This window comes from Larus michahellis, chromosome 3, assembly GCF_964199755.1.
Source record: "Larus michahellis chromosome 3, bLarMic1.1, whole genome shotgun sequence".
NCBI classification, from domain to species: Eukaryota; Metazoa; Chordata; class Aves; order Charadriiformes; family Laridae; genus Larus; species Larus michahellis.
In genome coordinates, this window is record NC_133898.1 from 9,279,687 (window position 1) to 9,305,944 (window position 26,258).

A 26,258-nucleotide genomic window follows, 5' to 3' on the forward strand; every position below is an offset into this window, starting at 1 on the left:
AGAGTGCTGAGGTGGAGAAGTATAAATTATCTTATTTCTACAGCACTTACTAGAAAAGTGTTAGCTAGCACAAGGAAAGGAGCACTTGTGCAGAGAAGAAAATGAGTGTTTTGCCATGGTCTTCAGTGGATCATCATCTAAGAAGCAAGTTCTGCTTCCTTAAATAAGGTAGCCCAAAAGGGTCTTGGATTTCTGTAGGACTGCTCCTGAGCAGGACTGGGCTCCAAACAAAATGATGTTTCTGGAATCTTAATCCAAATTATCATTGCCGTATGGGACAGGTTTGCATATGACAAAAGAAATTGTGACGATTAATTGCATCTACATAGCAGAAGTACCTCATGACCACTGAGCCTGACGCTGCGTTAGGAACCCCACAGTGTAAAAATAGTTACTGAGAGTTTATAATCTAAGCAATTAATGCAGGAAAAGCAACATTCTTACTACAAATAAACCTTGCAGGCACAGTATACTATATTTTAATAGGGACTTATCTATGATTCCAAACTTATTTTGTCCACTGATTTTATCAATGCTTTTACCTTACAATTCAGAAAAATACTACAGTGTGACTAATTTCTCCCAGGGAAAAAGAAAAGGAATTAAGAACAGTACCTCTTAATAGGAACAATACCTCTTAATCAATGCTTTAGTGTTTTATTAAAATTCCTACTATTAGGGAAATGTCAAAGTCCAGATTCAAAACATACTTGCAGGTCTTGTTATTGCAATATGGTTTTCAGTAAACAAACATGTATTTTTAATATATTAAAAAAAAAAATATGTCCTTTAGGCCAGCAGTATCCTAAATCAAACTCTGAGAGGCAATTTTCTGTCCAGCTGTCTGACTTCAAAGACCTATGTGCAATTTAGGCCTTAAATGTGAAATTAAGGAATGTGAATAGACAAAGTGAAGGATACATTACGTCCAGTTCTGCAGTCAAGGCGGAGATCAATGCACCTAATGTTTCTAATATAAGCTAAACAATTTCTACAGTCAGAAGTGAAAAGCTTGGAATTTCCTTGAATGAAAATTCCTAAGTATCTCAAGCTTGTATCCTCAAACAAGAGAATAAACATGTAGGAACATGTTCAGACAAAATGGAATAAATAACAATGTTGAAAATAAGAAATATTATGTATTCAGAAGGCACAAAGACATACTGACCATGAATTGATAAGTTTAGGTTACTTTTTAAGTGATAAGGAAGTGCGATAGTAAAAGACCTCCCAGCAGGAAAGATGGATTAAATCTTGCAACACACACTAAAAAAAAAGATACAACTAAGATCTTCACACTTTTAATAGACCAACTCAGGGAAAGCAGAACTGAAACTGGGGTGGGGGGAATAAAGCTAGGTGGAAATCAGATAAACAGGTTTCAAAATGAAGATAAAACCTTGCAATCCCACATGAGCATCTATATTGATAATGGCGATAAGCAGGACGACAGCAGAGAGGGAGCACATCCAGACATTACCGCTTCCCAAGTAGAAGCAAAACCTAAAGATCTTAATGCTCTTAAAAGGAAGTGCTAGGCAATCTCCATCCCAGACTTGTAGAAGAACTGCCATACGAAGTTACAGATCCAGGAGTAACTTGGGGGTAGTATCACATGATGAGAGTTGCAAATATTGCATCTATATTTAAGAAGTAAAGGAAAACACGACAGACAACTGTGGATCCTGTTAACCTAGCCTTGTTGACATGCAAAGTTTAAAGATATATACTTTTGTAAAAACAAAGATACAAAGTTTAGCATGAAGAATGAGATATAATGCAACACAGATTTGTAAAAGGCAGTTCTCTGCTAACCAGGAATTTGCCTTAGATTAGATCTACTTTATTACCTATATTTAGAAGAATCACTTTTCTTATCAGTCTGGACTTCAGAGAAGCACTTCATATGAGGAGTTAGTTAAAATGGAGATAAGAATACTATTGTAGGATGGGACACAGCAAGCCAGGGAAGAGCCAAAATGGAAAGCATTAGGCCAAGGGAAGGTTGCAATTGATTTCATTTAATAACCTTTCAAATAAATAGCAGAGAGGGGCAGGAAAGAAAAAGGAAAGAGAGTGCTAATGGTACAGGTCTGGGAAGGCTCCAAAGCTAGCAGAGAGCAGTTTGTCTTCAAGCTTCTAGTTGCTAAATTTTTTAGATTTGATACAGAGTTGCCCAATATCACACAACCATTTAAGAAAAACGTCAGGAATAAAAAAAAAGAAAAAAGAAAAAACAGAATTCCCTGTCCCTTCTAAGCAAGATTGACAGATTTTTAACAGCACGTAGATGCCCAACTTCCACACCCTCAAAACACAAACTCTAACCTTTTACAAAGCAACTATGGGGCCAACACTCCCATTTATTCTGTGGAAGCAGGCATTTAAAAGGCTACAAATATGCCTTACAGGTCACCAGCTATTTGGAGGTAGAAGTATTTCCTATATTTTTCAAGTATTGAATCTAAACACACGGGAGGCTGAAGGCCAGTGTTCCTAGACACTGCAATGAAATAAGTTCAGTAAAAATCCTGCCCCTAGAAATGAAATAGAAATCAGTGTTTCTGAAATCCTACCCAGATTCAGTTTACAGGCAGTGTTAAATTACATAATTAAAGAGTTCTGTTCAACAGCTGATATTCCTGATTTAAACAGTACCACAGACAAAATAAGATTTCAGTATTAATAGCAATTACCGCTTTTCTGGAACTATAAAGTGTTAAAACACACACACAAACCAAACTATCATTTTGAAGTGCCACGAGAAGAGATTACATCATTACTACAGACCATCTGCTAGGAATAATATAGACCAACAGAGGATGAGCCAAAATCACGTCTGGCATAAAAGAATAGAGTTTCACTGACTTCAGGAAATTTATCCCAATGTTCTTGTATGTTACAAATTAATAAATTGACACACACTACAGACTAGTAGAGGTGAAAGAAGGTAAACCCACAAAGATTGATATAGCATACTCATTTAGAGCAATTTAATCTTTTCACCACAAATATATTTGTAGATGCTAAAATCAAGATTGGGACAGCTACTCACATAAGTCAATACGCTAAAAAAATAGGGTATTTCTGCAGAGATAAGAACGAACATATGGTCCTTGTTGCCAGCTAAAGGTCCCTTTTAAAATAATTTTCCTCAATCTGATTTGCTTTACAATTACACTAAACCCTGACATGATTGGTCTCATAGAGCACTTACAGAATTTGGCTTCCCTTGAAGATGTATTTTTCCTTCCCTTAGTTACCGCCTTTATTATTGATTTCTAGATAATCCCTGCAGTTACTAGAAAAAGGTTTTGGCAAGTTTCCCTAAGAGCCTGCAGATGCCTATTACCCTTATCAATAGAGCATCCTTTCACCCCCTTAGCTACCATCCTCAGTTACTAACTGTTTGACTATGCATAGGTTCTGTTCAGGGACCAGCAGGGAGGACATTTAATATCCTCTCCCTAGCAAACAAGAAAGGCAACAGCTGCTGGCCTCAGCAGAGGGTCCGCTCAGGGAACCTGTCCCAGAGCGAAGTCTGGCTGCACCCAGCTGCAGAGAACTAAGCAATTCCCCCTCCCCATGGCGAAACGTGCTATGAGAAATTTGGCCCGTTTTGTCCTCTCCTTATTGGAAGGGGATTATACTATTTGAAAAAACCCTTTTAACCAATGCAGAAGAACTGTAATCAGAAAAGGACTTTCATTAACATCTCTGACACAGAGAGGTCATACCAGAGAAGAGGAGGTTCTTTTGTCAGAGAAATAACAGACTAAATATTCTGTTAATAGAAATCACACCCCTGAAGACAGGACTGCTAGCATGTAAGCTGCTTTCTGAGAACTAACTGATTGGCGAAACTGAGGAGAAAAGCTGAAAAAAAACCACTGCCTGTGTCGTATGGGACTCAGACATGCCTGCTGCTCCAGCAACAGGAGTAACCTGGGGAGCTACTTACTACAGGGGGTTGCTACATGACTCTCACTGCCAACTTTGTTAGGTTAAATTACTTTATTTTGGTTTTAAATTGAGAAAAACATCAATGGGGGATTTTTTTCTTTTTTTTTTTTATTTTTAAGAGAAGGAAGAATTGGATTATAGTCCCAAAGTTTTCCTCCAAGTGAATGCCAAATCTCAGAAACCACAAAGCAAATACAAGGACACCAAGGCCTATTAAACATAACTCAAACATTTTTGCTTTTATTTTTGTGATTTTGCAGCCCTGTGCAGAAGATGGGGCATTTCCACTTCAGAGTGACGACAAGGAGAGAAAGACTGAACGCGTACGGAGCTCCTTTGAAGCAAGGAGCTGTGCCTTATTTCCAAAACCGGGTAACAGGCTCCTTTAAACAGAGCCGCGCTCTCCTTAGTCTCCAATTGCTCCAGCTGCCACTCAGGAAACGGACAGAAATGTTCAGGGTTAAAAGCTTCTCCCCTCCCTCCAACCCAGGCAATCAGGAGACGAGATGACATAAACCCAAACTATGGCCCCAAGCCAGACCCTTAAAAGGAAGGCAGAAGTGTTTCAGGAAGGTGGCTGGTGCTGGGATCTGGCTGCTGCCCATCTCTCTCCGACAGCAGTCGCTGCAGTCCCAGGGCTGTAGAAACTGCTCTGCACTGCAGGAAAAAGGGAGTGTCGGCTGCTTTCATATTGGGTGGATCTAGCACTCTCTCTAACAGTAGTTTTGCTGGTTCTTTTCTTGTCCCAGCTTGCTCAGGTTCAGCAAGGCTGGCACAGAGCTGGACTGGAGTTGAGCAAATCCCCTTGCAATTCAGAGCTCTTGCTTTTGTTCCGAGATGAGGAAAACTGCTAGTTTTCCAACTAGCATGAGTACAGCCAAGTGTGGGCTGCTACCCATCTGATAATGAGTGATTAGTGTTGGGTGTAATGGAAAGTGGAAGCCTTTTGTTTTGGGGCTAATTAAATGCTTGATTTATGTCCATTAAATAGGTGCTAGAAGTTCTGGGTGCTCCTCACACGCCCCGAGGTTTTTGTCCCTTTACTGCCACGATAACCCACTGCATGACAAATATTCACATTACTTAATCGTTACCACAACTGCACATAGTTACCCGGCTATAGTGTCTGCAAGTGGCCAAGGGCTGAGCAGAAGAACCCGAACTAGCTGGTCACCGAGAAGCTGTCACCAGAGACTGAGCCAGCTGACAAGATCAGTGGAATTCCTACTGCTGCTTCTCTGTGGATTCACATGAAAAAGGAAAAAAAAATAAACAAACCAAACCCAAAAACAAACAACCCAAACCAAACCGAAAAAGAGAAAACCAAACAGTCCAGGAGATCAAATAGGAAGTTTTCCCCAACAGTAGAAGTCTTTGTTAAATTTTTGTTAAAAAACCAAAACGTTAAAGCATTTTTAAGCAAGAGAGTGAAACAACAAAATAATCACTGGTGCATGGAGATGTTTTTGACTAAATCCAGTGGAGTTTTGTTTTCTACCCAAGATACAAACCTCGCACTCTGGGGATCAGAAACAGTAAGGCTGACTGATTTAACTCTTGCAGCACAAGTGGTTTCACCATAAAACGATACAAATGTGATAAGGCTGAAACCTGATCGCAGTGTGACTTTCATACATTACAATGTGAATCCCGTTACTACCACGTACTCTAACTTGAAACACCAATAATTAAAGTGACAATTCATTTCTATAGCATATCTGTTAAAAAAGTCTCATATGAGAAGCGGCTCTTGGTGTATTTATAGGCAAAACAGCTGCTTTCTGCATTCCTTGACCTAAGCTGAGGTCTGCTCCAAGTCCTGCATGTACCGAGACAGCCTGGGTACAGAGTTACCTCGTGTGAGAGAAAAATGTGGAGCTCCTTTCCGAAGCCGTGAATGGTGTCTCTTTCACTGTCTGCTGACACCTCCTATGGAACACAGTTTTATTAGTGATTTTCTTTAATTACAAGAAAAGCGATAATTTTTGATGGTGGCGGCAGACTAACTCAGGTCTGGAACTTGAGTTAGTTCATTTTAGAAAACAAAGTAAAGAGACCTTTCACAGCTGCTTTCCTCTCAATTTCCCTCCTGAAATGCTCTTTAAGTATACAACAAGCAAAAGCAAGCAATAGCCTCCAGCCAAATTAGCCCATTCATGCAGAGAAGACGAAGGTATGTGTGTTCCTCATCTACACACTGAAATGACTCTGCTCATATCACTCACGTACCCAGACGCAGTCATTTTCTACTACTGCTCGCTGTCACCTATTGTACTGCATTGCTCCATGCAGCACATCCTGCTGCGCATCTGCCACTTCGTAACTGAAGTATAAAATATTCTGTGCTTTTATTAGTTAACATTGGGCATGTGCATTAGTACAAACAGGCAAAACATATTGTGCATATACAAGTACCTCCTTCGCAAAGATCCGCAAGTGATGAGGGCTCACCTAAATACTTTTTCATGTTACCTTAATTTGTTCTTAAGTGATAATATTCATTACAACTTAGAAGTTTCTTGCTCTACATATTTATTCTAATAAGGATTCACAGTCCTGAATCCTAGCATTGAGATAGTACACATTTCAACCCTTTTACATCTTTAAGTTAATATCCTTTTAGAGAAGTTTTATATAATTCATTTAGATTCATTATTGCTTTTCTCTCTTAAAATCCACTTAATTAATATAGCTGCCCCTTTCTTAGTTTTTTTGAAATATCTAAAGGGGAGTGTGTGTCCTGTCCTGACATCATCATCCACATTTTGCCCAACAGCAGCCAGTATCTGCAATCTTGCGCCAGTCTCACGCTGGAGGAGAAATCAATAACATATTCTAGATTACTTTGCTTTATATGCATGCAAACTATAGAAAGTCAAATAAACATAAGCAAGCAATTCCATCTCCCAGGAATTCCAGTCTACTATCTTTGCCGGTTCCCAAAAGCCAAATGTAAACAAGAAAAGACTCAAGGATGAAGACAGAAGACGACTTCCTACTTACACAGCTACAGACTGAACCTCTACACAGCCATGAGTAATCCCAAATGAACGGCCAGCACAATACCCCTTCCCAAAACAGAACATTTACACACATACTAAGTAAAAAACGTGAAAGACTGGCTGCTGGCTGTCATAATTTGGACTCTGCAAATGCATTTGGCAATATTTGTCAATCCAGTTAAAGCTGCTTTGTAGTTTACAGGGGCACACAAAACTCATACAGAGAAGCACAAAATGCACTCAGGTATTAACGCCGATTTAAATGATCAGTTTAATTAAACCAGGCAAGTTTAAGCACAGACAAGCCCTGCAGTGTATTTTCTCTGAACACATATTAAAAAAAAAAGACTGGGGGGGGGAAATCACACTGAGTTTTAACTCTATTTTTTTCCCCCCTTCATTGCCCAAACATACTCATCCTGCTGCTCAGACGATGTGCATATTTTGTGCTGAGCCATTCAGATATTGCAAAGTAGCTGTTGGATGGGTTTGCTGTAGGCATTTTCCTATGAGATGTAGTATCTTCCTGCACTTAGCCAGCACAGCCTCCACTACTATTCGCGGCCTTCTTGCTTGGACAGCCAGCAGGGGCTTTAGCTACTGGCTGGGCGAAGCCTGTACTAAAATCGAACTGTAGGCTGAAGCCGTCCCCAGCTGGCTCCAGAACTGATACAGCGGGCAAACGACTCACAGCCAACTTTTCACAGCCCTCCCATTATGTTCTGAGCATAACCCTGCCACGCAAAGTGTAGGATGTGGCCCCAGGGTTTGTAAACCTCAGCCTAATCATACGTAATATATCCAAACAGGAGCTCTGGATGTCTTTTTCTTCTCTTTTTTTTCCCCCCCCTGCTTTCTCAAAAGCTGTAACCAACTATTTGGCTCTTTTTTCATGCAAGGCTGCCAGCTTCTATAAACGGACTCAAAACCTGGCAGTCAGTATGCAGAATTCTGGTTGCAATATCCCTGCTTTGCTGACTATTTTTGTAGACACATTTCAAATGCCTGCAAGCCAAGGGTATTTTCCTTTGGTTAACTATTCTATCTTAAATGGTATATAAGATAAATTCCTTCAGAAAAGATTCCAGTTATCCCTCAGGTGATTTGAACTCCATGAAAGAGACTTAAAAAGCGAGTTTTTCTTTCTGTCACTGCCAGATTTGCGAGTCAGTATTCTGCACACAAAACCCATACTAATTTATTCAGTTCCCTTATCTTCCTCCTTTCACTCTCTCAGCTGATACAAGGCATGCCAAGCTCACCGTGCTTCCCTAATGCTGCACTGCTCTTCGCTTACTCTTCCAAAGGGAACATTCTCTACATCTATTTAGCAAGATGGCTTTTAAAAATAGGAACATAAAATCCAGTGCTGAGTTCAGGATAATTATGGCAGATACAGCAGGTGCAAGTATTCTCTTACGCTGCATTTTCTGATGGTAAGACAAAGAAAAACTTTACTTGCAAAGGGCTTAGGGGGCTTTTCAGGGTACTTCTGTTGTACAGCTTTTGAGAACTATAGTAAACAGGCTATTGTAAATGAGTCTGGCCAAGCTAGGAAGTGGAAGCGTAATTTCTGAGTGACGCTCAGCCCGCTCGCTAAGCCAGCCAGAATTTTTCATTCTCAAATGCACCAGGCTCCTGTCACATGAAAAACCTGGATTTGCATCACAGAGCAGCTGGCCCAGACTTGGACCATTTAGGCTCCTAATTTCTCCCAGATCTAGGAGCCAGGACCTTAATTCCTTTGCTGAGGCAAGTGCTAGGCCTTTGCTACAAGATCTTCAAAAGCTACTGCTTGAGTCCCTGCCTGAAGGGAGCCTCCTTAGTTGCACTCTGTCCCTAGACTTCCCACTTTCATCCACTTCTTGCTATCACAGAATTCACAGTTGAAGACAGGCAATTTAAAGACAATGCAAGTTCAATAAGTGGAAATAAACTCAGAGAAAACACACCTTAATCTGATTTACTGAGCCTTACATGGATACATAGCCCTGTATTTTGATTGCGTGTTGATTCCAGAAATCAGTTCATGGTGTTTATACTCTAAAATATCATGGAATAACTTTTCTGGATGAGAAATATGTTACTGTTTAATTTGGATTTTTCTCCCTCTTGCCCAATGCTGAATACACAAGTTATTTGAAGATCAGCCTTTAATTTTCCAGCACAAGAATTTTTCCATATTATTGAATTCAACACATTAAGGTGGTAGTTGATTGATCCTTTTGAACCTATTTCAAATTCAACCAAAGTCAGTCTAAAGATTAATCTGCTTTGCAGTTAGTTTTACACATCCATTGGATTTTTCTGTTCAACAGCAGAAGCATTAGGGAACATGTTTCTTCTATGCAGAAGCAAAGAAGCTTTTGACATAAGATAGGGATGCAAGCTCCTCTTTTAATGGAGAAACGGGGTCCAATTTTATATAAGTGCTGTTTGTTTGATGGGTATGCAGGTTCCATCAGTAGCAGGTGCACAAACTGGGAACTCCTGACAAGATTTCTGGCATATTCAGTATCTTTGATGAGATACCCCTGCAACTCATTGTCTCCAGTGCTGCAAAGCTCAACAAGCCACGCTTAAACCTCTCCACTTCCAACTGATGCTCTCTCGACTAGTAACTAACTCCCCATGCCATTCATCTTTCTCGTGTAACCCAGTCCTTTTACGCCAGCCTTTGTGCTGGCAGTTCTGCTCACCTGATATCCCTCCAGGGAGCCAGTTCAGGAAACTAAAGGGTAAGAAACAAGTCCCACAAGAACTTTTCTGCCAGTTAGCTCGCTAAACTGTTCCCCTCCAGAGCTAGCGCAAGGAAGGTGATGAGCCCTCTCACAGGCAGTTAGCCATCCACATATCCATATACAGATATAACACAAAATTTAATCTCAATGTGGAAGCACTCATACCTCAGACCACCCTTCAGAGGGTCACCTACCACCTTCAAAAGGCAATACACTAGATACAGTCACCTTACACATTCTCTCACGTGCATCTTACTGTTGTCCTGCCTCAGTGTGCACTACAGAGAACAGAGGGCTGAAAATATTTAGTGTGCTTCATGTGTGCTATGGAATTTGTCATGCTGTTCAAAAGGCTCACAGACAGCAATAAGCAGCGAAAGGCTCCTGGCTGAAATTAGAAACCTGGGAAAGGGAAAAGGATTGCCTACTTAAGTATGACAGATTTTTACCATAAAATAATAAAGGTGTCATTTTCAAATAACAGAATAGTACTTCAGAATATAAATACTATAAAAGACTACTAGAAAGAAAAAAAATAGAAGTTTTGCCAAGTGTCGACAGTGAATATAAGTCATTTACATGGTTTTTCTTAAAAACATTTCCCTTACAGTTTTATTTTCAAAGGCCTCAAAAACCTTCTTGCTTCAACATTTTAGGAACAGGCATCTCATCTATTACAGAACAATAAAATACCAAATCTAAATCGAGCTCAGCTCCATTTATTTTACTATCAGGTACAACAATGCTGCAAGCTAACAATTTTGAAGCAAGTTTTGGAACCGAGACAATGCCTATTTGTAAACAATTATTAAATACAACCCAATTATGTAATTGTTTCCACAGTTTTCTGGAATGCAATCTGTCTTCCTGGACTTTTTTTCCCCAAACTATATCAAGTACTAGGAAGTTCTTAATGTCATCTTTCAAGCTAAACAAAATGCACCAAAATGGTCTCAAAGTCCAGATTTATTTTCTTTAATGACAGAAGGATTTCGACGCATCAGTGATTTTCTAATTTCTTGGGCTTAAAATACTCTGTTGAGCTACCTAAAATTCAAGAAGTTTTAGAGATGCCACATTTACTAATGCTGACAAAGGCAAAAAGCCAAAGCTGCCTCCTCTAGACTTCAGAAGGTCAAACAAGAATAAATGCAGCCAAGAGCTAGCCCAGAAGTTTGGAACAAGAAGATGTGCAATCAAATCTTAGCCTCATTATAACAGAAGTCCCACTGAATGTCTTCAGTGGGTCCAGGGGGTTTGTCTTTTCCTCCAAAAACCATCCTGTTTCAGGCACTAAATGCTCAAATTTCCAGTGCTGCAAAATATTGGATCTCAAATCCAGCAAAGCAAATTACTAAATACTTTTGCAGGACTGCTCTGCTCAGTGTTGGCAGCCAGCATGCCTGGAGGATCAGACACTTCCCACTCTCTCGCATTTCCTTATTTGACTTTGCTGACCCCAGCTGTGATACGGTGAATCACATCTTGTCCACTCCAGTTCTACCCAGTCCTTACTCTCACAGACATCCCCCACTGAGGCTGGGGGATTTCTTTAGAGGCACAAGAGTTCAAAGAGATTTTGCACCTTTCTAATAGAACAGAATTCACTGTAACCTGCGGGTAATCTCTAATCAGCAAGATAATTCTCCTAAAGGTCCTGGCCTGCCCCACAGACTACTTGTGCTGCGAATTTCATTGATCATTTTGTTGGCAACCTGAAAAGATAGCTGAGTAGCACTGCTAATTATACAAGCAAGACAGCCGATGGACAGAACTGACCGCAAGAACATATCAGAGTCCAGTTTCAAAAGAACTCACTGTTGTTACTGCTAGTCGCTCAACAACAAATACAGAATATGAATTTAATATGCATGTTATTGAAATAATTGTTAAGCTTTAGTATACAGGCAGTAATCAGTGGCTTAAGTGATATTTTCTCCTTCTAACACACCTAGTGGAAGCTTGAAATTATTTTGCTAGCTAGACAGAGGCGCCTCTTTTGTGTTTAAGAAGAGCAGTAAAAGAAAAAGGCTTTGATTCCTCAGCACCAAGCGTTTAAGGTTGTTCACAAATTGACAAAGCCTAACAACCCAGCACGATACCTTTCTATTATTTCCAAGCAGTTAATGCCAACGCTTTCAGAAGCGGCATATTTTTGGTGCAATTTTTTCCTCCAGCTTTTACAATCCATTGTTGTTACTTGTTCTAGACACTTAAACAGAAGTGACACGTATGCAAAGAAGATAAGCCATGTAAGTTTAGGTGTTCAAAGTGAGGGAATTCCTCTGAAATTTTGAATGTAAAGGACCAGCACATACTCACAGAGCTATTTAGTATCCTTACTGTTGGATTTTCAAAATACTGTTGTTCTCCTCTATTCTATAGTGCCTGTTCCACCATAAACACTAAAAATAACAACTGACAGTATAAAGCATTTAGCAAAACAGGTGTTATTTCAACTATTCAAAATTACTTTAAAGACTATCCAAATGCAACTCTCCGAAACCAAAAAATGTTTTTCAGAAGTGCTTCAGCTGACAACAGGAGAATGATGTCCCTCCAAAGGGGATTCAGCCTTTCAGCAGATGGTGTTTAGTTAAAACACAGCAGGAAGGACAACATATATAATGATCTTTACTTTGTTGCCTTTCTTCTTACAAAACGTTGGTCCTATCTAAAAGGGGACAGTCAGATTTGCACAAAAGGCTTAATACCTCACATTAAACTAGGATAAATTATACTGCCTGCCAAGCAGCCACAGACAAAAGGAAGTTTGCGCAATGGATATCACCAAACAAAACCAAAAGGGTGTGCTGTCAAATTGCTGCCCTTGTTCAGGAAGGGAGAGCAGTGCGGATGGCAGTTTCCCCAAACTCACCCTCAGCAGAGGCCTGGTGCAAAACACACCGAGGCCAGGGGAAAGGAGGCTTTGGATCAACCCTACAAGCCTCTGAATTACGGGGCAGTCGCTGGACCATGGCTTCAGCCAAACACCAGTGCCAGGTACATGCTGCCAGGGTTCGGGCTGCATGGCGACTCCTCACCTGCAACAAGCTCTGCCAGAGCTAGCAAAGAGTACCAATCTGCTTCCACAGCCACGCCATGGCAGAGGGGGAACCCCTGTGACTGCAGAGACATCCCCATCGCCCGTCCTAGCGCTCAATTAAAACAGCGCCTAATTTATTATACTATTTAGAAACAAAATTACAACATTCATGCAGCCTAAACTAGAGCCAGATCTGTGGTTTGTGGCATTTCAACACACTGCACCTATTGCCAGATTGAAAGGCGCCGAGCTATGTGGCAGGGAGCACCCCTGTCACTCCAGAGCGCAGCACCGTGGGGGGAAGAAACCCATGCAGAACTGCCCATCTCTCTTAGCCAGAGCTACTGTGAGCAAGGGAAGAATTCTCCTTGCTAGGGGGGTCCAGGGGAGTGAGGGGGTCACTCAAAAGCAGAGAGAGATTAAATAACTCGTTTGCGACTTGACAACTCAGTAGAGCAGCCAGACCAACATCATAGTGATGACCCTATTGTGCTGCAACATCTGCTTGTGACAAGATGATATATATTGCAAGCTATGATGAGCAATGTTTGCATTATCCTTGCCAAATCCGGGGGGGGGGGAGAGAAAAGAGACAGAGCAAAGTGAGTTTTCTCCGATGAGAAAAGTAAATCTCCCAAATACGGACATTTCAAGGCCTGCATTCTCACATCATGGCCCAGGTTTCTGGAATAAATGTTGTGATGTATCCACGAAGCATTTCTTTGAGACACTGTACCAGCAGTCACCAGGATGTCTAGTAAGTGAACTACGGTCACTGAGAAAGCAGAGGTATAGCAGGCAGAAGACAGCATACACAGTTTTGTATGGGACACTAACAAATAAGAGCTGGTCACACCCTTGTTACGAAGCAGACAGGATCTTAAATTGTACATGTCCTCAGAGTATATATGATTTTTAGCTCCAACAAAGAATATATATGCTTGTCAGCAGTTTTAAGGCAAAAAGACTTGAGACTGTTACGAACAACTGAACCACATGATGCAGAATTACTGCAAGTATATGAAAATGTGGAGACTCTACCATTGGTCTAAATCTCCAAATTCAGATCTTCCTTCACCTGGGTAAAGCCTGCCTAACAGTTAGTAATGAAACAAAAACAATTCAAGGTTTCCCCCTCCCAGCTGTTTCTTTAACAGTGGTAGACAAACATCCATTTAAGCTATATTGCTAGCATTATATATTTTTCCCAGATCTTCTGCTTATTTTCTGAATAACCTCTTAAAAACAAACAAACAGAAAGGGGGACTGCCTATTTTTTAAGGATGAATAAATAAGCCATTATTATTATACATGTGTTCTCATGTCCCACTGATGAGGGTAAAAGCCAAATAATTTCCATGGAGGAGGAAGAGAACTAATAATATATTTTTCAGCACTTACCATAATCATAATTTTTATTGTAGTGATGGAGAAAAGCAGCAGATTTCAGAGTACATAATGGAAGGCAATTTTTAAATCAGTTTTAAAAAGGGGTGATGTACACAGATGTTTGTATTTGCAAGGCCCTCCACAATGCTCCACGGCAGCATCGAGTCACTGCACTCGAAAAAGCAGATCCCAGTTCCCTAGCAGATCTTTGCTGTGCTTTCGCATATTTGCTCATCAAAGGCTAGTGACCTTTCCACCGGGTGTAGAGTTGCTGGTGAAAGACGTTTGTCTTTCTCTGTCCTAGGTTCACGATTAAATTCAAGTAAGGATTTTTCAAATCATCTCTTTGTGAAGCCACATGAAAGGGATATTCCCGTTTGCTTTCAGGTTTAACCAGGGACCTAACCGAAGCAAAGGGAATTTCAAAGACTGGTCCTGTTGCCCCTAAGGAAGAAAATGGACTGGCTATCACTCTGGAGTTCAGATGCTACGAAGTTGAGCGATAAGAAGGGGAGTAGTGGATCTGAAGGAAGAGCTAGAGGCCAAGTGCAACTAAAACTAGTTTCTCACCCACCCATTCCTCCCACGATTGCACCTTTCACGGAAGGTCCTGTGGAACAGGGAAGAAAACAGCAGAGAAAAACAGATGCCAAGAAAATAAAGACATAGAGACATATGCTTACCACTGAACTATGCAACAGCTGACTGTCCTGTCCCTCCTCCTGAACAGTCTGAACGTTGCAAAGATCTGTGTAAACTCCTACAATAAACACAACTGTCTCATTACAGGCTTGTTAAATTACAGATTGTTAGAGCAGTAGAGATGGCAATGAAAGTAATAGTCATGGAAAAATGTCAGGAAAAACAAATCTGAATAGCTACAGAAAAAGTTTGGGGTGTTTTGTTGTTTTTTTTTTTAAATCTGAAATTGATCTACGAACATGCACAATTCAAAAATTAAAGCAACTTTGAACTAATTTCAAGTCTTCTCACCCAGCAATTTCTGTTATAGTTGCATCAATGATAGCTGCAAATGTTTGGAGAATGAAAATCATACAACTTTAATAAAATTCCTATGCATGGGTACTCACCAAGGAACAATCAGAAGTATGTTGAAAGTACAGGGTCTGCCTTTGACAGATCTCTTCAAATAAGGACAGCAGTTAATTAAAAAAAAATATACATCCCTCACTGGAATAGGCATTGCTCCCTGCAAACAGAAACAGGGCTCACTGTAGACAACAAGACCCAACTGCTGCCAGCTGGAGGATTTTGCAGCTACTGGCAGGGCAAGGATGGCTCCCTTGCAGGCAGGAAATAAGGTTGGGACCCTCTGCAGCCCCCAAGAAAAGGCAAAGACCTGGGACTGCTGGCGTTGTGTGGAGTGAGAGGGAATTCGCTCAGCAACTCATGAACCTCCCTATCCAGTTATCACCCCCTCGTTCCCCACAGGGGGTCCCCTGCCTCACCAGGCCAGGGATGTCCCTGGGACAGCGGGATAACTTACAGTGATAGGGAAAAGAACAGGGGCAGCGTCAGACCCCTTGACAAATGCCCAGCTACTGGCACTTGGGAACCAGACCACCCTGTGATTATGGCTGTGGGGACAGAGGAGGCAAAAGGGAATAGAGACGGAATGAGACAGGACTAGGAAAGATTGACCCCAAAAAAAGAAAGGAAGGAAAAAGAAAACTCTGAAGAGAAAAAACAGGTGAAAGAGCAAAATCAAAATAGCACCCACCATAAAGCAAATAAGGAACTGAGAGGAGAGGAGAAGAAACATGAGGATGAGTGGAAACGCAGGCTCTGGAAAAGACTAGAGCCCCACAAAAAGGAAACAGTAGGTCAGAGAAGAGAAAAAGAGCAGACTCGGAGAGGTCATGGTTTTGTTCGAATTTTACTGAAAGTTTGGTTTTCTACAATGACCTTGATTGTTGGTTGGTTTAGTTGCTTTAGCAAAACAAAAACAAAACAGGAAATTCCACAGTTGCCTGAATCAAATAATGTAGAGAAGAGAAGGGAAATGACAAACATTTGAATTATTTTGGCAGAAATTCAAGTGGAAAAACTGAGTCCAGTTGACGTTTTCATTTTTAGGAACAATGATTTTCTTTTAAAATTCTCTTTGAGAGATTTTTCTTATTGGTACCTTATTTCTATTGTTTGTTGGAAGAACATCTTGCATGACGTATTAGATCATAACACTAGTGCTTTTTATCGCTTAAAACAGTTGTTAATACTGTAACAGTAGTGGTGTTTCAGTATTTGGTGACTTAAACCTTTAAAATCTCAATGAACTCCATCCACATTGAATGCATGACAGCATCTGTCAACCTGAATTAAGTTAGAACCAGGCAACACTGAGTTAAAGTTTCTGCAGAGGGCATGGTACACACTCAGGCAAACAGCACGGAACATGCTTTCAAGTATATTTTGACTGTACCATCTGAATCAAAGACAAAAACCAATAATAATCTGCCTGAGGTTTTACAAACACAAAGTCCAAGAAAATAAATGTTTTGAGTTTCTCAACATCAATAATCCAAATTTGTCTTTAATGCCCAGATATAGAAAATAACATTTTATACATGTGTGTCTATGTAGGTATGTAGACAGTTTTTATTCATGTTGCACGTGGCCCCAACCTTTTCAAAGAAGGAAACGGCACCTTTGTAAATAACAAACACTTCGTTTACTGTTTTATAAAATCTGAACTAGAATGTTATCTCTCACAACTGCTATGTCACTTTTAATACACGTTAGCTATTTTAGTAATGTCACTGTGTGATTACGCTGGTCATAACACGCTAGCAAACGCACTGAAAAGCATCGAAGTAAAAGTAATCACCTCTTAATAACAAGGCCTCTTCCCATCACCAACTGTTGATGTTCCCTTAAGGTCTGGGCAGGTGGAAGCTTAATTTGGTTGCATAACATTCAAGGCTGCATTTTTTGTGCCCTAAGAGCACCTATTGACTTCCAACAAGACAACAGGACCTAAAACAGGGCATAAAACATGGAGAGCAGAGAAGAATCAATACCTGTGTAAAACAGCGTTAGCCGATTTAAATGCAACAATCAAGCATAACACCTGATGACTGGCAAGAGAGAAAATATGAGTGAGCATCCTGTATTTCTCCTTCAGATAAGCGAGAGAAAAAAATATGTTTTTCTGTGCATAAACAAGAACAGCTAGATAGCTCTAACAAAACAACAAAATCCCATCTGCAGCTAAAATACGAGATGATGCTAAACATGAAAAAAGTAGAAGAAATCTAAACCTTCCTATTTGAACAAGCAATCATGTCTCTACTTTTCACCTGCCAGCTCCAGCTGTGCACAGCAATTAAACATACTACACTCACAGGCTGGTGCTATTGTTTGTGGGATTTTTGTTTAGTCTGGGGTAGATGGCTGCATTTTAAAATAATAATAAAAAAAAGAGAACTTTGTATTATCAGAACTCATGCCAAGCAACTATAAAAAATTTTGATGGCTCTTTCATTTCACATGGGGCTCTAATCTGCAACAATTACCTTCTTCCAGCACATTTGTGTTCACTCTTTGTGACTGACAGGGAATGTAAAAGCAAGGATAACTGACATTGGCTACAAGCCATTCTGATAAGACCTTTTTACTGAACTATTTAAGGCATTGGCCACTCCTGAGGTTTAATCCTCAGTTCTTCACTTGGACAGAATGCTTATAGATCTGGGATTTTTTCTACAATGGATTAATTGACCCATTTATTTCCGCTCCCTTGATTTCCTAGACAATACCATCACATTTGTAGTTGACTTGAGCACACACCCTCACGAGATCAATAAAAACAGTGAGTTACAGTTTTTGACTGCGTATTTCTTTCACTTAACCTATGAATATCAGGTACAACATAACGCATCTGAAACAGAATCAGCACACTCCAAATAATGGAGAATTCTTTGCAAAAATATCCTTCCTATGAAATAAAAGGTCCCTATTGGTGTCCAACATTGGACTCACTGCTAGAATTATTACCTTAACAAGATGTCATTGTATTTATTGTGTTGTTAGTAACTTCTCAGGGGTTTAGATTCTTGCTATTTTAAAGTTGCATAAATAAATTAGCATAAAAGGAAAAATACTTTACAGAGCCCATTAAATCAAAGTAAATAATTAAGAATCACTTTTAAATGACTATTGGGTGCTATTTTCAGTTTATGACCCATATGTGGATTTTTGTATCTCTTATCCAAATGATCCTAGATGTGTTTGGCTTCTGAGGAAGCTGGAAACCACAGAACTATTTCAAAGACGGCAGCGATTCTTTCAAATCCATGACTGAAAACAAAGCTCTTGGGTCCAGTCCCACAAGTTCACATATCAGTAATTTGCACCAATTCCTGCAAACGCAAATTCCAGATAGTTGTTGACGTAAACAATATCACAGCAAAATTGAAGTTGATGGGTTTGTATGATACTAACAAAGCTCAAAGAACTCAAAAAAAACCCAAACCCCAACCAACTAGTGCTACCACTGAGAATCACCATTGGGGAAAAAAAAAACCCAAAACTGCGTAAGTGAAATGTTAGAAAAGAGTTTAATCTATACACGTCTACAACTGAACCAAAACCTTTCCTTGCAGCTCAGACAGATCCTCCTAGAGTAGTGCTTTCTTCCAGGATACGTACAACTACCTGATCTGTTCTGTTTTGCAGGGGAAATGGATCTTTTCCAAATGGCTGCACCGAGTGTAATTTCCCATGCAGCTTTAACAGGCTGCAATTACTGACATTGCTGCTGCAAGCGAAGGAGGTGAAAGTGAAGCGTTAGTTTGTAAGATGTGCTAAGCCATGAACACAACTGCATTTTTGCAAAGGCACAGATCTTCAGTCAACAGCAAGATAACTTGAAGTTTTGCTGACCAACTAAAGTTACAACAACTGGGTAGATTATTCTTTTTAAAGATTAAAATATGATGCGGAATATTTGAGATATTCTCTTCCTATATAAAAATTCTGTAACTGAAATAGATGGCTATCTCTACTAGAAGAACTGTTCCCCAGCAATGACCAGAGGGTAGTGCGGCGTAAACACGCCAGCAGGATCAGATTAAGATAAGATTATTTAGTTTTCAGTTTTAGAAACAACTGGTATTTCAGCTGAAACAGTCATCAGCAGAATAATTGTCAAAGTTTAACTTTATTAATATCACTATGGTAAGTTACGCTGCAATGAGGTGAAAAAGGACTGTTGACAGCTACCTCAGAGCTGCTGCTTGCTTGTCTCAGTCTTGACTCCTGATAAACTTTCTCTGTAACAGAGACTAGAAGGTCTTTAGTGAGGCTCTAATAGCTTTTCTGAAAAGCTTAAATGTACAAACATTTAAGAGAAGATTTCAGAGGCAGCTTTCAGTGGAATTTGTACTTGCTATCTTGCTTAGTGTGATTTTTAGTAGGAAAACTGTTCTAAATACAAATCAGGTTTACAGATTCAAATTAGAAATCAGGTTTACAGATTCAAAACAATACTCAGTGTAACGTCACCCAACTTTACAGCAGCTGTTACAACGTTAAACCTTTATAGTCATTCAGATCTATTTGAACTCCTACAGTCCACCGAAGGCGACAGCTTTGCACAAAGGCTTTACTACACCATACCAATACAATTAAGCCTTAAAGCCCAGATCCTTTAAATTATTTCAGACGGACAGGCTGTCAGGCTGTACAAATATCTGTCACAAGGGGCCTCCAAAGCTGCAAGGTCCTACTGAGAAGAAACAGCTTACAGGACTGGAGCCTTCCTTTGTATTGTAGCAAATAGGGACTTAGGATGTATTACATATAACAAATATTAGTGCGCTAATTGCTGAGCAATTATTTATTCAAATGTGAATCTTGGAATTTCTCAACATTCCTGTATTCTGATGTTGTTACTGTGGGAGAAGCAGAGCAACTATCCAACCCCCCCCCCCCCAACATAATACCATGAAGTCTTCATTACCTTTAATCAACCATTCTTCCCGCACCTTGCTGTTGACTTACGCAGTTGTGCGCCTATTAGACAGGCTGGCTTATCGAGTCAGCTGAAAAATAAGCCCTCCTCAAGGAAGGCACTCTCCAGGGGACTCGGTCCAAGTTACTGCACAGCTGCACACAAATCAGTATCACTCCAAGTAAAGGAATGAGAACACATAACCAGAGAAGAAAGAGAATCAGTGTCTGTTGACCATAAAAATCACACCCTCAAATTAATGATAGTTCTAAACGGGCTGTTTTGTAGGTAGTTCTCAGCCAGTGTAAGGCCTCATCTCCCAAACGAGACTCTGTGATCTACTGCCAAATTTATTCTAGTGTTGACTTAGAAGAGAGTTGGAAGGCTGAAAACACTTCATGAATTATTGATAGCGCACATTTTTGTACAGATGCGTTATTGTTTACAAATACTGTCAATATAAAAGGACAGGATGTATTTCTTAATGCACCAGTTCCTATCTCCCAGTCAATCAACAAGCCACATGAAAGAAGCAAGACAGATTCAAGTAACACATGACTCATGTTCATTTATGTTACTATGGATACAGGCTTAGAAAACTGGAGATTTTATGACAGCAGACTAATAATTAAATATTTGGGTAGATACCTTGAATGCATTAATTCAGCTTCTCTCTAGCTCCCTCCAAAATTCAACGAGTTTATTAGTTCTGTCCAATTCAACCTTCAATCATTCCTCTAAAGTTGCCCCTCATTATGTGATTTCCTTCATAAAAGCTCACATTCACATTACCGTCCCATTCGCAGATATCCCCTGTCCTTCTCACTCCCATTTCTACAGTTTTCTCTATAACACATGACAGATACATGGTTTGGGGGAAAAAAAAAATAATAAATTAAATCATCAAATTGAGGAACTGCAGGTTTAATATGAACTCTTAATATTGTTAGTCTAATAATAATAAGAACTCTCACAAAACTCGTTAATATTTACCAAAACTTACCATTTCTGGTCACCCTAGAATTCATCAAAATTCTCTAATCATCTTGATGGATATGAATATGGCAAACGTGCATACTGTCAGATACACCCACACACACAGTAAAAGGAAACTTCTGCCAGTATTTTCTTTACTTCTGTAAACAATCTTTCATCTAAAGTGTTTAACAACTTTGGCTTGCAAACATAGGATACTACAGGAATGTAGCAGCAAATTTGTACTGTAAATCAGAGCCTTCAGTTTTTCTCATTATCCATAAGTTACACTGCTTACCTAATGGGAAACTTAAAATGTCACACCCCAAAAGATCTGTCAAATATTTAAATTAACTAAACATGATCTGCACAGTGAATAAAGTTACCTCTCAATTCTAAAAATAGCACAGTGGAAGACCTCAGGTTCACATTTATCACTGACAAATTTAATTTTTTCTGCAAACAATTTATATTGATGCTCAGAAGCTGAAAGTGTTTAGACTAAATAAATGCAGGGAGTATCCCTGCATAGCAACTTAAATAAATTTGAGAGCTTCTCCATGATCTAAATAGCAGTTTTCTTATCAGTCTTGCTAAAAAGAGTAGGACTGAAGAGTGATACTCAAATTACAAACACATATCTACTTCCTCCTCATGATCCTAGAAACCAGGGGAAGAAAACGATGAATTACTGAGCTGAAATTGAGAACAAGTTCTAACAGCCTTGCACACTTCAGCTAAGCATCTGCTAAAGAGTGAGAAAGTCAGTGGTATAAAGCACTTGAATCCATCTGCTCTTTTCTCTCAGCAGGGGTTGTTTTATGTGGCATAGAGAAGAGACTTGGATGTGGGAAAACATCGTATTCTAAACATTATGCACTTCTGAAAACTGTCTGAGGTGTCTTTCTGAGTCTAAATACATCTCAAAACGTGACCACTGAATGCCACTTCTAATTTGGCCTTTGACAAAACAAAACAAGAGGGAAAAAGAATCTTTTTTTAAAAATAGATATGAAATCCACAGAGTTACAGACAATAGGTATTTAAAGATTTAAGTGCAGAAAAAGACCCCAGGCATGTCCCACTGTGACCTTTGCCCAGGAGGAGCCATGGTAAGATCCCATGCAACTTTAAAATAGTCCCCCAATTCTAAATTGCAGCATCACATTTTAATACACTTTGTTATATATTAAGTAACTTTTTTGCAAACATATTACATAAAATCTCTGGTGAGTATTTTTTGCAAAGAAAAATAAAATTGTCTTCGTGCAAATACATCGGTCGGAAAGACGGGCAAGTGAAGGAGCCTCCCTACAAGGCTGGCACAGGTGAGCGTGTCCCCGGGGAGCGGGGCCTTGCCATCCAACGTGCAGACAGGCTGCAGCCCGGGGCTGTGCCTCACCTCCCCTCTGGGCCAGGCGCACTGATGGGTGGCTCACAGGGGTCATCCTGGCCACATGGGAGACCTGGAGTGGGACAGGGACTGAAGCAGCCTGTAAACCACTCTGCCGGCTTCTGAGGTGCCAGGGCACCCGCGTGGGAGCCTGAACTGAGACCCAGGCAAGAGAACTGGTGCTTTTTCATGAAGTGGAGCAGTACTCATCCATCCTCCTGTCCTTCAAGGCCATTGGATTCATGGAGGAACAAGGATGCTCAGCACCTGAGCGAGGAACTTGGATACCTTACAACATAAGGTCCCAACCTGCAAGTGATCATTCAAACAAATACCCTTACTTACATGTGCAGTCTCTGCAACACCAGTGGAACATCTTGTATGAATGTTCCTTTAACTGGCGTTTAACTAAAAGACATTAGGAATGGGAAATACTGAAAAATTTAAACCAGTTCTGGTCACAGTAAAATGGGCTGATGTTGGAAACAATACACTGTCTCTGAGTGTATTCTCAAGAGCAATGCCCTGTATATAATGATCACAAGTATGCAATACTGGGTGGGACTCTCTTCATACTTCTGTTGTTTTGATTTATCCTTGACTGCCTGGGAAAAAACACTAGTATTCTGTGCCATAAGTCATCTCAGAAGCGATGTAGCTGTTACCATATCTGTTACAAGGACGTAGAGTGAATGTACAGTTCAGGTTATGAAATGTTTATATACTACATGTGCTCCAGTTCTCAAAGTGAAAATACACTTCTCATTAGGTTTGCAGGCCAACTTTCAAACTCACAGAAAAGGTAAACCATTAAGCAGTTAATACCATCACGTATACATATAATGGACACCTCATGCCATCAGTACTTTTTTTCCCCTCCAGTGAACTCTATTCTCTTGTATACTTTTGCCTGCTGTTTGAAAAGAACTGAAATAGAAGGATTTAGAGGTTATGCGCACACAAAATCACTCACTCTTTCACCATCGACTTGCCTATAAATGAAGAGCTATCAACAGACCGCATCCCTTTTGACAAAAATAATGGCACTTTTCCTATGCTTATAAAAATCCAACTGCAAGAGAAGGCTCAAAACCAGTAACTTAAACCTACGAAAAGCAGACATTTTCTACATGGCTTCTAACATAGGTGGAAATACTGCAATTACGTCCTTACCAGGAGCGCACTTCTTTCTTTGAGCCATCACCTCTCCTGTGGGTATCGGCAATCTTCACCGCAACACCCCATTTTCAAGTCCAAAAAAAAAGGTCTACACTTGTTGCCCTCACAGCATGCAAAACAGATGACAGGGTAACAGCTCGCAGAATTGCCCTTATTACCAGCAGAGGGATTTCTGAGGGGACTGAGTTAAGATTTGCATGAACTAATGTTTTAGTTGGTGACATCTGAAAATACTTTTTTTCTTATCCTGGCTGAGATGCAAGCAATTGTGTCAGAACTATGCTGCAGTCAGAGTCAAGCAAAAGAGCAAAATATATGAACTGCAGGATAATATGAACAAGCAGCAACACTTAAAGCTGGGTGGCTTAAGCACTGTAGCGCTATCACAGATCACAGTAGTTATTATTCATCTATATTCGCAATGCTCTGCAAGGCCCCAACGTTAGAACAGATAACTTACCAAAGCAGGAAGATCCAAGCGGCTGATCAGACCAAGTACATCCATTCCACAAGAAACACATGGAATCACATCATTGCCTCAAAACCCACTTCTTTATCTACTACGTCACAACACGACTTTGATGTCTGAGGATCAAACAACCCCTTAACCTACTTTGAAAGTACCTAGCAGAGCATGTTCTACATATTCCAGTTCTACTGGGAGCAGAAAAGAAAGGAAAACAAAGGTCTGCTTTACCCAAGAAAATGGACGTGGTCAAAGGTAGCACGCGGCAAGAGGTAAAAATAAGGCCACACATCCTGCATGCTGCAAGAGCATTTGTGTAACCGTAGCTCCAGCCACGTGTACGCCTGCAGCTCATACCAAGCGGCATAATGCTACTCACGTTCCTTACGCTACAGAAACGGTGCTTCTTTAAATATTTTTTGAATGCAGGGGAAGCGCCGGGAGATCCTCAGGACTCTGGATTCCCCTCCACTTCCCAGTGCTAGCACTCACAGCTCCTTTCTGAGCAGGGAATGCAACATCACCAAACCCATCACTCAGCAAAAACAAACCTTCTTATAGGATTTGGAGCCCTGAGGCCTAAGGGCAGGATGTTGAAAATTTTATTGTGCTCTGCTTCTTTCTGTATTAAAACAACAGTCCCCAACCTCCCAGTTCTTTACCCTGAAGGGTAAATCACATAATCATTTTTTAAGCTTTAACTCCAATAATGGCTCTCTGATCCTAGGTCAGATGTAAGTCTATTTCAACCTGGTCAGCACTTCCCACAGCAAATTCGATAGAAGTTTCCCTCATGCTAAAAAACAATAAATACTTTTTCTGTTCTTTACAGTACTATCTGCAACATGCCAGGCAGTTTCCAAACACCCTGTTCTTGCCTTGAGAAGTTCACAATGCACACAATAAAAGGACATGGGACAGGCACACCCATACCACTGGCCTAGACATAAACACACACACACAAAGTTTGCCTGGATCTCGTACAATTCTTTTCTACCGCACGGAGTGGTACCACTATCGTATGCCTCTCCCCTGAGCAGAGGGATTCTCACCTCTCGTAGATGCTGAAATAAGATGGGACAATTCTGTTGTGACTTTCAGAAAGATGATAATTAATCACAAGTTTCAGTCATCATGAGTCAGGTCCCTCACCTTCAATAAATCCACTAAGATATTCTTCATGGTGGCCTATTGTCCAGACAGAGAAATTAAAAGATACAACATAGGTTAATCAAACAATGCAACATCATGTGAAGGAGAAGGGAGTACTCACACAAATCGGTCAGCTAGGAATTGTGCTATTCTCCACTTCACCTTTTCAGGATGAATCCCCCAATATTATTCATGTTTGTGTTGCAGAGGGACCTAAATTAAGATGTCTGTTGCTTACCTAAGGTACAAAACCAAATCCTTTCCTTAAACCACCTTAAATATATTATTTGAAATCTGTAAAGCGTACCAATCTTTCCTAGAAAAAATAAGTGTCATAATTCAGACAGCAACCCTCTCTCTCCAATAACACAGGTAAGTTTATGCAGTGAGTTGAGGCTGACCTGCAGAGCCTTGTCATAATCCCTTCATAATTCATGACAATTCATAAAGGAGGAGGATGAGAAATTTCTCAAGAAAAACATTCTTACTGCACTTCGGAGATTATGTGAAGTGTTATATATTTATCCAATGAAATAGAACCTCTGAGCCTTTAGAAAGAGGTTTGTTGTTAGTGAAGTATCAATAATGCTGGAATAGAGGATCAAATAGCTTTTGGAATAACCCTATCAAGATGCATTCACATTTGCTTCCTAACACCACACAAAAATCTGACTCAAAACACCATGAGGCAAGAACCTGGCATGAACCTCTCCTATGCAGGTAATAGAATATAAAACATTCCCTCTGTTCTAATCAGATTATCATATGAAAAGAGAAAGTTTTAAAGGCAAATTACACCTCAATTTCATCTGTATTGCTCTTTCAGAATTATATTAGAATCTCATTCCAGGAGCAAAGGCGAAATCCATGACAATCCCAGAAGCTCAAGTTTTCTAAAAACTGAGCACCAACGGTCTCATGGTAAAACGCTCGTGGTTTCTTCATCCGTTTGGAGGAAAGAGATGGATCACAATGTGA

General features: G+C 40.1%; 1 long non-coding RNA gene across 2 annotated transcripts in view; it reads right to left on the reverse strand.

Annotated features, from left to right (window-relative positions):
• Positions 1 to 4,691: 4,691 nt before the first annotated feature.
• LOC141740219 (uncharacterized) overlaps positions 4,692 to 26,258 on the reverse strand; it is a 33,579-nt gene continuing 12,012 nt past the window's right edge. Inside the window, exons 4-8 of one of the 2 annotated variants that reach the window (XR_012585915.1) lie at positions 16,990 to 17,138; positions 15,233 to 15,351; positions 14,825 to 14,901; positions 5,818 to 5,892; positions 4,692 to 5,201 (exon numbers count right to left, since the gene is read on the reverse strand). This is a non-coding gene — a long non-coding RNA (uncharacterized LOC141740219). The remainder of the gene's footprint in view (positions 5,202 to 5,817; positions 5,893 to 14,824; positions 14,902 to 15,232; positions 15,352 to 16,989; positions 17,139 to 26,258) is intronic. The other variant, XR_012585916.1, reaches the window with a different exon arrangement.